General features: G+C 33.6%; 1 pseudogene; it reads right to left on the reverse strand.

Annotated features, from left to right (window-relative positions):
• Nucleotides 1-332: 332 nt before the first annotated feature.
• On the reverse strand, nt 333-5,752 carry LOC140988333 (uncharacterized; annotated as a pseudogene).
• Between the last annotated feature and the right edge of the window lie 1,243 nt (nt 5,753-6,995).

The following is a 6,995-nucleotide window of genomic DNA, read 5'->3' on the forward strand; positions in this document are numbered from 1 at the left end:
CTCAGCCAATATCTTTCCAAGATTATTTGCTACTTCTACAAACACTTCATTTTTTCCAGGACTCGACCCACAAAATACTCAAATATTTTTCAATGATTGTGCAGAGGTTCCAGCCATGTTTTTTTTACTTTCTTCTTTTTTTTCCTGCGAAAATAGAGAGAAAGATGAGAGATTTTATAGGGGTAATATGTTATCAGGACAAAACTATGGGTCACAGTTGTAAACAGAATAAACAGTAAAAACAATAATGACACACATGCATGTAAACAGTAGTGTGATTGTGGCTCACAATTTTCCTCTGGTTTTACGTCCAGAAACGGCTTCAACGCCTTCTATGAGTCGAGGATATGCTTCCCATCCAATTTTCTTATAAATTGGCAAACAGGGTCTTTTTTAGTCGGATTCCCAAGACTATGACGCTCATCTTGGAATTGTTTCCATAAACGGAGAAGTTCAATATGCACATGTCCACTAGAATGCGTCTCAAGAGTCAATAAGATGTTATCTAAAGGCTCCTTACTCAGCCCATTCTTAATGAAACCAATTTTATCTTCTCTGTTATTGGAAACACATCCCAAAGATCTGCATCGTTTGTCACAAGTCCATCTTGCACACTTATGACAAACCCCTAAACTTTTGGCCCTTCGTTTTTTCGCATAAGTGCTTTTTCCTAATCCAGGCAAATACCGAATGAGCAATGATTGTGGAACTTCTCCTCCTGATCGGACCTTAGCTTCTATTACAAGGCGAATATCTTCTGGAATTTCTGTTTGCATTAGCAATCTCAATCTTTCACATCTTCCTGCATAAATTTTTCTTAGGACATTTTCAGAAACAGAGGGAAAATATTTACAAATTTTTGAGAGAATTTCATCTATTTTGAAAAGAAAAGAAATGATTTTTTTTTATTTTTGTATCACCAATTATGGGAAACTGATTAAACCGACTATGAGAGTCACAGAGTACCGTTATCTGCCATTTAACCGGGAAAATAAAAAGATTAAGGAAACCTGAAATAAAAACAAACCAAATTAAATGCAACACAAAAAAAATCAAGGATCGGAAAGGGAAATAAACTCTTCTTGAAAAATTTCATTTTCTAAAAATGGTTTAAGCCTTTGTCCATTTACTTTAAAGACATCACCATTTTTAGGATTTTCAATGTCCACAGCTCCATAAGGATACACATGTTTTACAACATATTGACCTGTCCATCTTGATCGTAATTTTCCTGGGAATATGTGAAGTCGCGAATTATAAAGCAAAACTTTTTTACCAATCTCAAAAGATTTTCTAAGAATTGTTTTATCATGAAATGATTTGATTTTTGCTTTATAAATCCTTCAATTCTCATACGCGTCATTTCTGAGTTCATCAAGTTCATTAAGTTGCAATTTACGCAATTTGTTGGCATCATCCATGCTTGAATTTAAAGTTTTGATCGACCAATAAGCTTTATGTTCCAATTCCACAGGCAAATGACAATGTTTTCCATAAACCAACCTATAGGGAGACATATTCAATGATGTTTTAAAAGCTGTTCGATATGCCCAAAGTGCATCATTAAGTCGCAGAGACCAATCTTTTCTATTTGAGTTAACAGTTTTTTCCAAAATTTGCTTTATCTCCCTATTAGCTAATTCAACTTGTCCATTTGTTTGAGGATGATAAGGAGTAGTTACTTTGTGAGTAATACCATATTTTTTCATTAATGAAGCAAATGGTTTATTAACAAAGTGAGTTCCCCCATCACTTATCATGGCTCGAGGAATTCCAAATCTACTAAAAATATTTTCTTTTAAAAATTTGATGACGATTTTATGATCATTTGTTCGACATGGAATTGCCTCTATCCATTTGGAAACATAATCAACTGCAACTAAAATATACAAGTATCCAAACGACGGTGGAAAAGGTCCCATAAAATCTATTCCCCAACAATCAAAGATTTCAATTTCAATAATAGGATTCAAAGGCATCATGTTTCTTTTTGAAATCGCACCCAATTTTTGACAATTTTCACAGATCTTGCAGATTTCGTGGGTGTCTTTAAACAAAGTGGGCCAATAAAATCCACACTGCAAGATTTTTGCAGCTGTTTTCTTTGAAGAAAAATGTCCTCCGCATGCTTCTGAATGACAAAATTTAATGACACTACTTACCTCATTGTCGGGTATGCAATGTCGAAAAATTTGATCCGGACAATACTTGAACAGATACGGATCATCCCAATAAAAATTTTTTACCTCATTCAAAAATTTTCTTTTATCTTGAGAACTCCATTGCGGTGGCATTTTTCCTGTCACAAGAAAATTTACTATGTTAGCAAACCAAGGTGTAGTAGTAACTGAAAATAGGTGTTCATCAGGAAAATTATCGTTAATTGGTGTCATTTCACAAGATCAGGAAAATTATCGTTAATTGGTGTCGTTCACAAGATGATCCTGTTACTAGTCTCGATAAATGATCAGCTACGACATTCTCGGTTCTTTTTTTTATCTTTGATCACAATGTCAAATTCTTGGAGCAACAAAATCCATCGTATCAGTCGTGGCTTTGCATCCTGTTTGGTCAACAAATATCTAATAGCGGAATGATCAGTAAACACGATAGTTGTTGATCCAATCAAATAAGAACGAAATTTATCTAATGCAAATATTACAGCAAGTAGTTCTTTTTCAGTTGTGGAGTAATTCATTTGAGCATTGTTTAAAGTTCTACTTGCATAATATATCACATAAGGCTTACCGTTTCTTCTTTGACCCAATACTGCACCGACTGCATAATCACTCGCATCGCACATGATTTCAAATGGTAAAGACCAATCAGGAGGTTGCATGATAGGAGCTGATGTTAAATGTCGAATGATTTTATCAAAAGCATTTTGACATTCTTGAGTCCACTCAAATGCAGTGTCTTTTGTTAAGAGGTTACAAATGGGTTTAGAGATTAAACTAAAGTCCTTTATAAACCTCCTATAAAATCCAGCATGTCCCAAAAATGAGCGAATTTCTTTAATGGTTTTTGGAGGGGGTAAATTGGCAATGACATCAACTTTTGCTTTATCAACTTCAATTCCATGAGATGACACGACATGTCCCAAAACAATTCCAGAAGTAATCATGTAATGACATTTTTCCCAATTTAAAATAAGACCTTTTTCCTCGCATCTTTTTAAAACTTTTTCCAAATTTTCAAGACAATTATCAAATGTATTCCCAAAGACAGTTAAATCATCCATGAAAATTTCCAAACAATTTTCAACCATGTCGCAAAAAATGCTTAGCATACATCTTTGAAATGTTGTTGGGGCATTGCATAATCCAAATGGCATCCTTCTAAATGCAAATGTTCCAAAAGGACATGTGAATGTAGTTTTATCTTGATCTTCGAGTGCAATGGGAATTTGATAATAACCTGAATATCCATCAAGAAAACAGTAGTATGGATGACCTGCTACTCTTTCTAAAATTTGATCCAAAAATGGTAATGGAAAATGATCTTTTCTAGTGGCGTCATTTAATTTTCTATAATCAATACACATCCGCCAACTAGATGGGACTCGACTTGTTAACAATTCACCTTTTTCATTTTTTATCACTGTGATGCCAGATTTTTTCGGAACTACTTGTGTTGGGCTTACCCACTTACTATCAGAAATAGGGTAGATAATCCCAACATCAAGTAGTTTGAGAACTTCAGTTTTCACAACATCTTTCATGTGTGGATTTAATCTCCTTTGTGGTTGTTGAGATGTTTTTGCATTTTCTTCTAAGTGAATTTTGTGAGTGCAAATTAGTGGATTAATGCCCTTGAGATCTTTTAGTGTCCAACCAATTGCATTTTTATGTCTTTTAAGCATATCAACTAATTTACCTTCTTCATCACTTGCTAGTTTGGAAGAAATTACCACCGGATATGTTTCATCTTCTCCAAGAAATGCATACTTCAATTCTTCTGGCAAGGGTTTTAACTCCAATATGGGTGGTTCGTCTTTGTTCTCATATTTTGCATCAAATTCTTTCTCTGATCCTGGTAACGAGTGATACCTGATAAAATCATCAAGATCAATTTCAATATTTTCTTTAACAGTTTCAATTGAACAAATATCTAATTGATCACGAGTACTCCCTTCTTGAATGTTTTCTTCCACAAGAGTTTCAATAAGATTTTCATCTTCACTTTCATCTCCTTTGTCATGTGGTTGCTTACAAAGATTAAACACATTAAGCTCCAAGGTCATGTTACCAAATGACAACTTCATTATTCCATTCCTGCAATTTATAAGAGCATTAGAAGTTGCTAAAAATGGACGACCTAAAATTACAGGAATTGCATTACAAGCTTCGATAGGTTGTGTATCTAAAACTATGAAATCGACAGGATATACAAAGTTATCAACTTGGACCAACACGTCTTCTACCATACCTCTTGGCACTTTAACAGATCTATCAGCAAGTAAAAGTGTTACCGAAGTAGGTTTTAACTCGCCTAGATTGAGTTCTTGATAAACTGAATATGGAAGTAAATTCACACTAGCTCCAAGGTCAAGCAAGGCTTTTTTAATCTTTCGTTCTCCAATAATACAAGAAATAGTAGGACAACCAGGGTCTTTGTATTTCAAAGCATTATTATTTTGAATGATTGCACTTACTTGTTCGGCTAAAAATGCTTTCTTTTTCACATTCAATTTTCTTTTCACAGTGCACAAGTCTTTCAAAAATTTGGCATATGATGGTACCTGTTTTATTGCATCTAATAAAGGAATATTAACTTTTACTTGTTTAAAAATATCATATATATCAGAATTCAAATTTGATTTTTTTGTATTTTTCAATGCATGAGGGAATGGTGGTGACACTATCTGTTGAACCTCCTCTTCGCAAGTTATGGGTTCCACTTCCTTACCCTTTGGAGTTGATTTATCATCATCTTCACAAGGTTCAAGAATGGATTTTTCCACAACCTTACCACTTCGAAGGGTAATAACAGATTTTACCTGATCCATCGGTTGAGTTCCAGAAGTTCCAGTTTGTGAATGATGATCCTTGGGATTAGGCAGAGGTTGTGAAGGAAATTTACCTTTTTCATGAACATTAAGTGCAGATGCAAATTTAGCAAGAGTATCTTTCAAATCTGTCATGGTTTGAGCAGTTTGAGTATTGATAGACTCTTGCTTTGCAATGAAAGAATTCAATATATCTTCCAAATTCCTTTTAGGTGGAGGAACATAAGGTGCATAATTTTGAAAATTTTGTTGATTTTGGAAATGTGGTTGTGAAAATTGTGCAGCATTATCATTCCTCCAACTAAAATTTGGATGATTTCGCCAACCTGGATTGTAACTTTGAGAAAATGGTTCAAAATTTGGCCTTTTGAGATTGTTTAAAACATTGGCTTGTTCATGGAGACATTCTTTAAAAGAAGGCAAAGTGGGACAATCTTTTGTAGAATGATCACTTGTATCACAGATGTGACATGCAATTTCTTGAACAGATTTTAATTGACCATTCTTTTTCAATTCAAGTGCCTCAACTTTTCTTGCCAAAGAGGTAAATCTAGCTTGAAGATCATGTTCATCTTTGAGAGTGTACATACCTCCACCAGATGTAGGAGATTGAATCTTGTTTGATGGTTCGATTGTACCTATAGTGTCCCAATTTTGAGCATTTTCAGCTAATGAATCGAGATACTCAATTGCCTCATTTGGATCTTTATCTTCAAATGTTCCATTACACATAAATTCAACCATTTGCCTATCTTTAGGTGTTAAGCCTTCATAAAATTGAGAAACAACTCTCCAAATTTCAAAACCATGATGTGGACAAAGATTAAGCAATTCTTTATATCTATCCCAACACTGATAAAAAGTTTATCCATGTTTTTGAGTGAAAGTGATGATTTGCCTTTTGAAAGAATTTGTTCTATGAGATGGAAAAAACTTTTTCAAAAATTGTTGTTGCAATTCATCCCAAGTTCGAATGGATCCCGATCTAAGATTTTGTAGCCAAGTTTTAGCTTTATCTTTTAAAGAAAAATGAAAAAGCTTAAGTCGAATGGTGTTCATGCCACAATTTAGATCATTATATGTGTTGCACACTTCTTCAAATTCTCGTAAATGCATGTATAGATTTTCAGAATCTAAGCCATGAAAGTTGGGTAAAAATTGGATAATACCAGGCTTAAAATTGAAATGAGATGCATCAGGGGGAAAAACTAGACATGAAGGTGCACTAGTACGTGTAGGATTCATGTGATCTCTAAGTGTTCTTCGTCTATCATGATCATGTTGAGTTGAATTTCATCTTCATTTTCTTGAATGGGTTCTTCCGCCATGTTTTGTGAAAGTAAAGGGTTATTTTGAATGAGTCGACCGCTAAGTATACGTGACCAAATAATGCTCATGCAAATGAAAATGCAAAAGAATTAAAAACACACAAAAGCAATAAAAATTCAAATAAAGAAAATTAAACAGACTTGAAATTAAATTATACTTCCCCGGCAACGGCGCCAAAAACTCGTTGTCACTTTGATTGTTGCACTCCCAAGAGCAGGTTGTCCACAAGTAGTATAATTCAGTGAGTCCGATATCGTATCCACAGGGAAGCTAAGGTAATTACAAGTCCACTACAATGTCTTTTTGTTTTGTTTTGTTTTTGTTTCTTTTTAATTTTAATTGTTTGAATCTTTAATCGGTAAATTTTAATTGTTCCAATTTTAATTTAAGTAGTTGAGATTAAAGGATCCACTCTTGGTATTTTAATAAAGTTAACATTAACGAACAATATTGTAATCCACTTAATAAAATGGTTCCAATATATTAAATAATCATATTTATATTATGTTATAAATTATTATCTTATAAGTATATAATATATACCAAAACTTATAAATGTGGTCAAGTATTTATTGTGCTATATATATTTGTAAACACTAAATCAAGGTTCCCACTTTAAATGGTTGGTAAAACCAAACAAACATTTAAATGGTACCAA

The sequence above is a fragment of the Primulina huaijiensis genome, chromosome 11 (genome assembly GCF_012295235.1).
Source record: "Primulina huaijiensis isolate GDHJ02 chromosome 11, ASM1229523v2, whole genome shotgun sequence".
In the NCBI taxonomy this organism is placed as follows: Eukaryota; Viridiplantae; Streptophyta; class Magnoliopsida; order Lamiales; family Gesneriaceae; genus Primulina; species Primulina huaijiensis.